Here is a 10,770-nt window from a genome sequence, read left to right as displayed (position 1 = left end):
CATAGTCAAAGTAGTCTAGTATTTATCATAACATAGTGAAAGGTAAGATCTGAGGGTCAATGTTAGATATGAAAGGTAATTCAAAATATAATGCTTTCCAGATGCCAATACTGATAACCAATTACGTGCGAGGGCCTTGTGGAAGGTAAATTAAAGGTTTTTGTGTTTTGCACAGAGATAACTCTTTCCAATGGCTGTGTTCTTTCAATGTCAAATGTGTTTCCAATGTCAAAGTTCTTTCAGCTCTTCTCATACCAACACAGGATTTTTTACCTTAAGTAATACCTTCTTCAACATGTAGAAAAGGGTTACAATATGGAAACTTCAGATTACAGAGGGTTTACCATTAAATTTGGTTTTAAATTTAATTGGACATTTGGGTTTACCATTAAATATTTTAGAAAATTAAGAATATATATAGGGAAAAAATATTTACATCAAGGTGCATGACTTTAGAGTTTTCATCTGTTAATAATAATAAAGTTGCTAAGTTTTTCAAAAATTATTTTAATTTGGTGAATATGTTATAACTAATTCTAAGATTCAACAGTCTTCTTATCTTAGCAGGAGTATCGATATGATTGTTGAAATGCAAGACGAAATCACCAATGCTTAAGCATTCATAGTTACTGTATAATTTAGAATATAAGCGAATCCATGTATTAGCCTAAAATAAGACTTGTTGTAAAGACAAAACGGAAAATACCTTGTATAAACTGAATTTAAAATCGCTAATAAATCCAGCTCTCTCTCTATATATATATGTGTGTATAATCTTAAATTCATTTAGTGCGAAAACAAGTTACTACTACTTGCGCAGCCAAAAGAGCGAATTATTAGTCTTAAACCTATTAGACCAGCTAAAGAGGAAAGTAGAGTGACTCGTCCTTCTAGATTTAAGACAGAAGTTGAACACTCGGAGGTCGAATTCCTGCAAATGGCTGGAGGCAGGGAGTTTTCTTCAATCCTTTTATGTGTAACACGAATACGATCCACCTTTCCCTTAACAAATCTTTCGCGAAGAATGCTTTACTATAATTCAAATCAAAAAGTAAGTATGAGAACACTTTAGAAAGAAAGAGCTTTGTTTGTACCAAATTCTATTTTCTTTTTTTCTTCTCTTCCCCCTTTCAGCTTTCCCAGTTTTAAGGCATGTGCATTGTTTGGCGCTTAGTATTAGCATGACAAATTTTTACTTTACTTCTCAGTTGGGGTAATCATACTCGAGCAATCAAAAGACCATTTCTCATTAATTGCCTCCTGCTTTTAAGAGTGAAATACAATTTTTCATAATCAAAGATCTCTGGATAAGAAGGGCGGCAAATTCTGCTAGTTTTAACAGAAAGCATCAGTTTGGCAACACTATCAATGAACAATGAAGTTGACGAAATTGTGAGTGTTATTTTCTATGCAGCAAATGATACCTATGTTGAAACGGAGGACAATGATATTCACGATTTGTGTCAGTTAGAGTTGAGTAAGCTGAAGGTTCTAAGTCGCTTCGATTACTTGAATTGTGTCAAAGCATAAGAGGGCTATCTTTATGGAAAAGAATACCTACGCGGAGGACCTTTTATAAAAAATCTAGTGTGTATTTTTATTGTATATGCTAAAGAAAACCAGAAAAACTCCTCTGCAGCTAGTGTATTTACCTGGCTTTGAAACCTAAATCAAGGTACGAGATGAGACAATGAAATAATGAGATTTGATTTGTGGCTCTAAAATTAAACCCATAGGAGACTTTTAAAGCAAGTACATGGCAGTATGTACCTACCAAGTTGCGCGACGGTAGCTTTTCAGGGAGTGGAGTTAGACATTCGTAAAATCTAGTACATTTGTAATGCTTGTCATGGAGACGGCTGATACAAAAATTAAGGCAAGAACTATTATTAAGTTGTTTTGCTAAATCGGAGTGATATATATATATATATATATATATATATATATATATATATATATATATTTTAAACTTCAGGTAAGGTGAACATTGTGTTACGAAATTTGTACATAGATAAATGATTTTAGTGCAATTATATGTGAAATTTTGTTTTTCTGTGTAATGTAAAGCGAAACAAATTTTAAGAAAAAGCTATGCCGGAAAAATAAGAATATAGGGGCAAATGCGCTTAGCATTGTGTAAACGGCGAGATATCGCCAAGCTGACAACGGTTTTGGCAAGTTATTTTGTCGCCAAATTTGACGAACAAATGCCAAATTGATCACTATATTAGCTGCAACAGTAATTAGTACACTCATATTGCTTTCCAGTGATTTCGAGAACCAGAAAGTACTAGAAATATCTCGGCCAAAGAATCTGTAAAATTTTATCTTTGAAATCTATAAAAGGCTGAAGAGAGAGCATCTGCTTTCAATTACAGCTTAGCTTTCTCTTTAGATGCGCTTTGCATTGCAGTGTGTTTAACGTTCTTAGTAGTTTGAAGTGTAAATACTGATTGAACCGTGTGGTACTATGAACACTTGTACGATTATTTCTGTGGAAAATTCCAGAGCTCTGAAATATTTCCTTTCATATAATTAAATTTTATTAATCTAGAATCTGACATGTGGGCATTCAATCTATTACGAACCCGTACAACTGCTTATCAACAGCAGCAACTGCTTATCAACAGCAGCTGCGTATAAATAACATCGTTATGTTAAAATGTTTTGATGTCCGTGACTTGGACACAAATTCGTGGTTCGTACCACCGAACTAAACTGTCGTAGCTATTATTTTATCGTGAAGTTTCGAAACGTTTAAGACGCTAAATTGTGCTAGTAACCGCAGATTTGACAGTGAGAGATTGGATGTTTCTACGCGATAACGCGCAGTTCATTCAGCGTATTGGTAATTAAACATTTTATGGAAATGCAGCAAATTTCTACACTTCCACATTCCTCCTACAGTCCACATCTCGCACTGTAAGATTTCTTTGGTTTAACATAATTGAAATCTGCAGTAAAAGATATCGATTAACTGATTCTTAAGACGTTAAAAGAAACTCGACGAAGATTTTGAATCGTATAATAATTTTATGCGACTTTAATTCCTGTTTTCTGCATTGAAAGAACTTTGGAGCAAACGCGTTGAATTGCAGGGAAATATTGTAAAGGAGAGTAGGACTGCTTTTTACCTTATACTAGTATTCAGCGATCGTACCACTGATGGGCAAAATTGATAGCAGGATACTGGTACTGATAAATTTGACTAATTTATACTAGAATTTAATAAAATAACTTTTTTAAATTATTTACAATGTAACATAATTTTTGTGATCAAAGGATTTGTGAAATCATTTTGAATTCATACAAGTCAACCCTAAAAGTTCAATAATAAAAAATAAAAAAAACTGTTCTAAAATATTTTGGTATACACCTGGGATAAATATTTAGTATTAATTTGAAAACTGTCGATTGAACGGCATTCTTACATGCTCACTTCAAAATGTACTTCCGTATTTCATATAAAGAATGATGCGTGAAGCTAAGATAGCGGATCCTCACAAAGTGAGGTCTCATGTCTTAGCAATCGAAAGCAGTCAAAGCCCTGAAGGGTAGTTGGAGAAGGTTTCTGGGCAGCGGAAGTGACAGCGCCGGTGTTGCATGTTCGTAGCAATTATCCACCACCTCCTAATCCGCGAAGATTAAGCACGAAGGGGTAGATATTCAATTGCACACCACACACACTACGCTTGATAAATCAATTATTATTTTCTTCGTCTCCTTTTCCCCCAGGGGGGAGATCGTGAGCACCTGATTAACCTTTCTGCAGACGACTTGGGATGTCAGAGAATCGGAACTGTGACTGTGAATAATAGGTTTGCTTGTATATATTGGATCGATCTGGAAGACGATGACAGCTTTGTTGTGTTTGCTTCACAAGCCACAACGTTATATAGTTTTGCATAAGTCACAGTAAGTTAATCTTTATAAAAATCTGATGAATCATTATTATGTTTCATTAAGTAACATTTAATCCTAAACTGGACTTTTACCAATTAAAATTATACTTTTTTGAGAAACGTTTTAAATCAGGCGTTGTGTTATCTCTAAGGTAATTTCGTGTCCTGACAGAATACAAATTTCTGCTTAATTATGTGTGATAATATTTATTGCAAACCTCATATGCAAACTGTTCAGCGAGGAAAAATTGAATAGCAAGGTTTTGAATAATTATCATACATTTCCGTATATAACATTTCCGTATCATACATTTCCGTATACATTTCCGTATATAAGCAGAAAAATTTGAGCAAAATTTTTTATACAGTAAGACCCCACTTAACGCTGTGTCGTTTAGCGCTGTTTCGGTTTAACGTTCTTTTATTTGAATTGTGGGATTTCCCGAAATTGCACTTTAGGCCAAAGAACGTCTATGTAAAGAAGGAAAGGTTCCATAGACGTAATGTAAACCAGTTTGCTATTAGGAATTTTTGCCAAGGGATTTGGGCGACGGAACCTACCGGCCAGAATTTCCCCCTCCGCCATGTGTACAGGAAATTGTGTAACACGTATTATAAGAAGAATCTTACAGAGCGCAAAAGGAAAACGCGAATTATATTAGATACCTTCATGATAAAGGCAGAAAATTGGAAATGCAGAAGAGAACAAATGATCTGAAATGTAAACATACTGACTTAGAATTTAATTAATTTTTATATGTATATTCGTTTATTATGTTTCTATATTTGTAAGAAATAAATTTTTGTTTTATTGTTATAAAAACGTAATTAATAAATTTAATTGTAAAATACCTGACCAATTTTCTACCCATCTTCCCCTAACCCCATTATTTACATGATGAGCTAACCTCGTTTAACGCTGTTTCATATTACGCTCTACTTTGATGGAACGTATACCCCGCATTAAGCGAGGTCTTATTGTATTTAAATTTGGGGATCCGCTTGTATACAAGCTCAAAATCAATTATAAGTAATTCGGTTTCACAAATGAGTAATTGAAAAGTATTCCTGTAGTTTAATAGAATTCAGTCACACGTTTATCAAATTTCTCAATACCTATGTGTGACTCGTCATTAATATTATCTTCAGTTCTGTCCATAGCACTCCTGAAGAAAAATTTAGGAACGATTGCACGATTATCAGACATCTATCTTTCGAATAGATGGGGATTTGGCGTTCAACTTCTGCTCATCTCGTATGTCTTGCTAAATTCGAAGATTAATTTTTCGCACCGTTGCTTACATCTAGTCTGATTGGGCTGATTTAAATTCGTTTTGTAAGCGGTTTTATATACTATATGAACTATAAACTGTTTTATACTATATATATACTATATGCATAAATAATGATGTTGGAATGAAATATATATATAGTATGTGTAACATACATGTTATAGTATTTATACTATATATACCATATGCATTTTATTTGCAACATCATTAAATTTTTCACATTATACAGAGTTAGCCTAAAAGAAATAGAAAAATTAAATGCGTATAAATCCAAAGTATTTTTTTTTTCATCAGAAATCATTTCGAGTTTACGTTCTTATTATTACGTTCTTATTATCTCATTTGTCTGATGTAATCAGAAGAAGCCCACGAATTATTATCGTGACAAGAAGCACAAGATTGCATTTGTCGTTGGCCAAAATATTAAGCACCATTCAGGTGGCAAGCTCAGTTCCTCCTCACCTTGAAGGAGAGCACCCCGAGTTTAATCCCAAGGTCTACTAATACTTTCCCTTACTACCTTTCTGCTTGCCTCATATTTTGAATGCTCCTATGCCACAGAGATACTATATGTTTACAAACATCCATATCTTTTCCGGAATTATAACCCGAGCCCTTCGGTACGATAGTCACTTTCCCGTCATGGCGGCTTCGAGTTTTATAGAGAAAGCCTTTAGGTTTACGACTTCTCATTTCGTTTACTTTCCTGACTTTACATCAGCACTCTTGATATCAGTCGAGCAAACCGGGTAGAAAAACACTTTTCTTTGTTTGAATAAACAAAAGCAAATTTTGCTATGCTTATTACAGTATAAGGTGTTTTTCCAGCCTTCTTAGTTAGCCTTCGTGGTGTAGTGGTCTGCACGCTCAGCTCTTAATTGAGAGGTCCGCGGTTCGATTCCCGGCGAAGGCGTTGCATATTTTTCATCTTGCCTGCTTCCAAAATTACCTAATGTCCCTACAGCTGTATAACAACGTTTTAATAAACGGTATGAGCAAAAATAAAGGTTTGCGTTGGATTTGTCTCGCGACAGTCTAGAACATGACTCTGGCATACTGGCCACCGAGAATTTTATATCGTGTAGTTTGTTGTGGGAAAGCATTCATCGCCAAATTCTTGTTCCTCCACTTCCTACAAGTTTGAACAATTTTAGACAACGCATCATAACAGCTGCTGGAAATGTTTAGCTGAAACGCGTTTGGGTAGAGCTCGATTATGGCACTAATATCTGTCGTATTGCAAAACGACCACGCACAGAATAGTTGTAATTTAGCCATGTAAACTTAAAAACATAGTCTTTTAACAGTACAGGTATTTCAGCCATGATAGTAAACCTCTTGTTTCTGTAAAACATAGAATGCGTCTGATTCTTCGAGGCTAACCCTATATGATATTTAATAATATTTAATAAAAAAAATTATGTAAACATTATATCATTTCCTCTGTGGCCTATTAGATTATACACATTTTTTGCTGCGTTTCATTTAAGCTTATTTCCTGGAATTTATTGGAGATATATTTCTCATTTAATTAATTCAATTCTCACTTCGCGGCAAGGTAAAAATACATAAAAACTCAAAACATCTTCATTAAAAATTGTAAAGTACAGAAAAGCATAAAACACCTAATAGAGTTTAAATAGTTAAAAAAATTTTACAATTAAAATTAGAGTAAAATTACAGTTGATAATTCTACAACTATTGCATTCAGATTAACTAAAGACGTAAAAACTTAACCGGAACACAAAAACCACATAATTCGATCGCATATAAAACAAAAAATAAGAATAAAATACCAAAATATAAGAAGTAAAGAAAGAAAAAAACTAAGCTCACCAAACCATGTATCAGAATGAGAATATAAATATATACATATATATGACTGGTACCGCCGATAGCAACGAAAAAGGGAGGTTCACAACTATATGTTATAGTAGTCCCATACAGAAAATATCAACGTTCTACGGCTACTCGTTCTTGAGTTATGCGAGATATATACTAACGCACGTACCTACAGACGTCAAGAAAAATATCTATTCTGAATCCATTTTAAATGTATTTTTGAATCCTTTTTTAGCAAACACGTACAGATGACTTTATTCCGTCCGTACGTACAGATGACGTGCAAAAACATCGTTTAAATGGTTTTGAGAGCAGGTGAAATGGATATTTTTGTTGAAATATGATGCCCGAAATTTTTTGCGATTACCATACTTCTTTTAGTTCTTACATGGAAGTAAAAATGAGAAAAAACAACATTTTCGGTTGATGATCTTCAATAAATTCCTGGAAGACTTAGATGGAAATCGATATACGTGTAAGACGTATAAATGTGAAACTTATTAACTTTTTAGTAGTAAATATTAATCTGGTATAATCTAATCACGTAACATGAAGCCAAAACGGGGAAGACTACACTACGGACATTCCTAACGTCGAAAATTATTTTTGACTATCATGAAATCAGAAATTTTAAAATCCACTTCACATTTCCGTTACATTTTATATAACTGAAAGAATACATGCTTATCCTTCCTTCCTTGGAAGCAACGTATCCAAAAAACACCAACTTCTTCGCCCAGCTTTAAAATCGCAGAAGCTCATCTAGCATTATAAAATATGCAAGCAACAAAAGCTAATACTCTATTTTGTGTGTGAGTGTAAAAGAAACTCCCGACTTCTTTTGTATCCGACTTCCTTTTGTCATGATACCGTCAAAAGAAGCATTGAGGAAACGTCTCGAGCCAGATTAAAGAATGTTCTAGGCGGGATTCCTTTATTCCAGATAACTTGTTTGATCTTGTTTAGAGTGGAAAAGGAACATTGAAGTTCGGGGTCGTAAATTCTTCTCTTCTGATAAATTCCAAGTACACGAAATACAAAGAGTAAACGGCACAAAGTCTGGATTTTATACAGTGGAAGCAGTTATCATTTTAGTTAATTATTTATGATAGTATTTAATGCTTAAGTTTTTTTTTTTTTTTTTTTTTTTTAATATTCATCATCAGCGCAAGAGTGACGTTAGTTCCAAATGGAATATTAGTTTCGAAACAGCATTATGCGTCGAACATTGTGCGACAGAGAAATTTTTTATCTTCAGCGTTCGAGCCTATTTAAATACCGGAAATGTATAATAAATAGCCTACTTAAATACCGGAAATTCTGAAGATATACTCTGTTAACTATTTTGTGATATTGCTTTTGAATTGAATTTTATCGTTTAAGTGCGAAGAACATGATATTTAGTAAAAAAAAGTAACACACGAAATGTTAAAAAGTCACCGCTTTGGGTGTAATTTAAAATCTCAAACCTTTGAGTTTTTTTATATTTTTATGCTTTTTTTATCTTGATTTAATTAAATATTTCCAAAACTTGATTAAAAAATATTAATCAGAGAATAAAATTGAATCATGAAACAGCAATGGCATCAAGCGAGTTTCTACCGAAGAAGGCGAATATATTGATGATCTTGTAGCCAATCACTCTGAGGACGAAAAATATTTGAAAGTCCTCCTTAGATCGATTTGTTATTAAAGCTTTTTGTCGTAGACTGGTAAAGCATTTAATACATATGTGAAACATACCGAAAGAACTAAAGATATGATATTGGAAAATAAATGACTACTCGCATTGTGCTTAACCCCTCCCCTCTCCTCTCCTCTCATGCTAAAAAAGAGTGGAAATTATAGATGCATATGAATATTGGCTTTTTTTTTATAACCGGGTAACCGGGTGCTTTATTTAATAGCCATTAGTCTTGGGCTGCTACAAGGGCCGGCAGTGGTGACCATTTCATTATGGAAGCACCTAATAGGTCGCCAATCTTGCCTCCAATGAAGTGACGGACAGTTACAACTATACTTTCTCCGGGATTCGAATCCGGATCCAAGGCTACGGCAGTCAGGGTCTGCAGTATGTAACTGGCCTACTCTGTGGAGTAGTACGGGCACACATCATTAGGTGTATAACTGATAAGAACATGAAGTTATGACGTATTGAAGTAGAAATAGGTTTAGAGACTGGTTAATATATAAGTTCCACTCTCCACAGTATAGATCCTATCCCTGACAATATAATGATTAATTGGTTGTATATATTTTTTCATATGGATTATTACGTAACAATTATTATAAAGATAACATTACCAATTTAGCATTGGAATATTACTATCATTGATTCAAGGAATGCCGCCGGCGGTGGATGGTAGATCCTTTTCCTTCGCATGTACATAACTCTGATTGGTGTAGAATCTTAAGTCGGAGGCCCTTGCGACGGCGTTTCGTTCTCTAACTACTACACCGGTTGGGCGGCGAATACTCAGTCTTCATTTCGAAAAAACTTCATGTACTGGCAGTATTGATGACTTAAAAGCAAAAGCGAAATAAATGTAGCAAACTATATAATTTATTTATAAGTTCTTTTACAAAATTATTCCATGCAATTTTTTCATTCTTCATTGCATTCATTAATATGAAAATATCCTTTTGTGGCACCGCACAATTTTAGTCCGTTAATTCGGCATATCTGATAATATGGCATTGCTAATGTTCTGAAAGAGCAACATTATCGAACTTTTGCTGTAAATGGCATTCAAGAACTGTATTTACGAGAGAAAACTTGAACTAAGTCATAGAGTTAATATTCTCTTAAAAGAGACCGTTAGAATTCGTTTGCTCCATTTTTACTGCGCCCACCAACGCCCAGCGGTAAAGTCGCTGATACTGGTAGTTCGGTCCGAAGTTAGAATCTCGTGAACGCGCCGAATGAATGAGCGTTTTTCTAGTTTTTCCCATGTATAACGTGTATACGAGCCACTTTCCTAGAGAAAGCCCTCCACGAAGGCATCCCTTTCCTTAGGTAGATAGCCATTTTCCAGAATAAGTATAATAAAATCACGTATTGCTGATAAATTCAACTTGCACATGCTATAATATCATCTGCTATCACATTTGTTATCCAAATGTTTTTCTTTTCTATTTTCCGCAAGAGCACTTTTTTTAACGACAAAGACTGTCCCTGGATAATCGGAGGCTAAATGTAATTCAGACCGAGAGAAATTCAAATAAGAGAATCAATCAAGAATATGCCTTCGTAAAGGAGTTTCTAAGGGAAACTGGTTCGTATCCAAGTTACACATAGAGAAATCTACGAAAACGCCCATGCTACCAGTCCGTTCCCTTGGAGTCGAACCCAGGTTGTAACTTCCTGTGTTCAGCAACTTTACTGCTTGGATGTTTTCTCAATATAATTTGATAAAGTTTCAGTTTCTTTACATTTTTCGAAATCTTTCGAAGCAATCGTAAAAGGTACATGAAATTATCTGAAGGATTAACACTGATAAATAATGAGGGAATGCCAAACGTTCTCCGAAAATTAAGAGTTTGGCACTCAAGCCTCTCATTATCACTGATTATCCATATCTGACTCCGCTGAAATTGCAAGAGTCTTTTTTTTAATAGATATTTCTATTCACCAGCCAGAAAATTAATCTTTATAAAGTTTACTTTAAAATGTCATTTTAAGATATGATTCAAAAGACTGACATGAGAGAAAAAGCACAAAAATTCAGTTTTAC

General features: G+C 34.2%; 1 non-coding gene across 1 annotated transcript; it reads left to right on the top strand.

Moving 5' to 3' along the window:
- The first annotated feature begins 6,034 nt into the window (after nt 1-6,034).
- Nucleotides 6,035-6,107, top strand: TRNAK-CUU (transfer RNA lysine (anticodon CUU)). Its single transcript has one exon. It is a non-coding gene; the product is annotated as a tRNA-Lys (tRNA).
- The last annotated feature ends 4,663 nt before the right edge of the window (nt 6,108-10,770 follow it).

Source organism: Stegodyphus dumicola, chromosome 2, assembly GCF_044657685.1.
Source record: "Stegodyphus dumicola isolate Sdum_Otavi_A_Nest chromosome 2, ASM4465768v1".
In the NCBI taxonomy this organism is placed as follows: domain Eukaryota; kingdom Metazoa; phylum Arthropoda; class Arachnida; order Araneae; family Eresidae; genus Stegodyphus; species Stegodyphus dumicola.
This window is presented reverse-complemented; position numbering and strand designations above follow the sequence as displayed.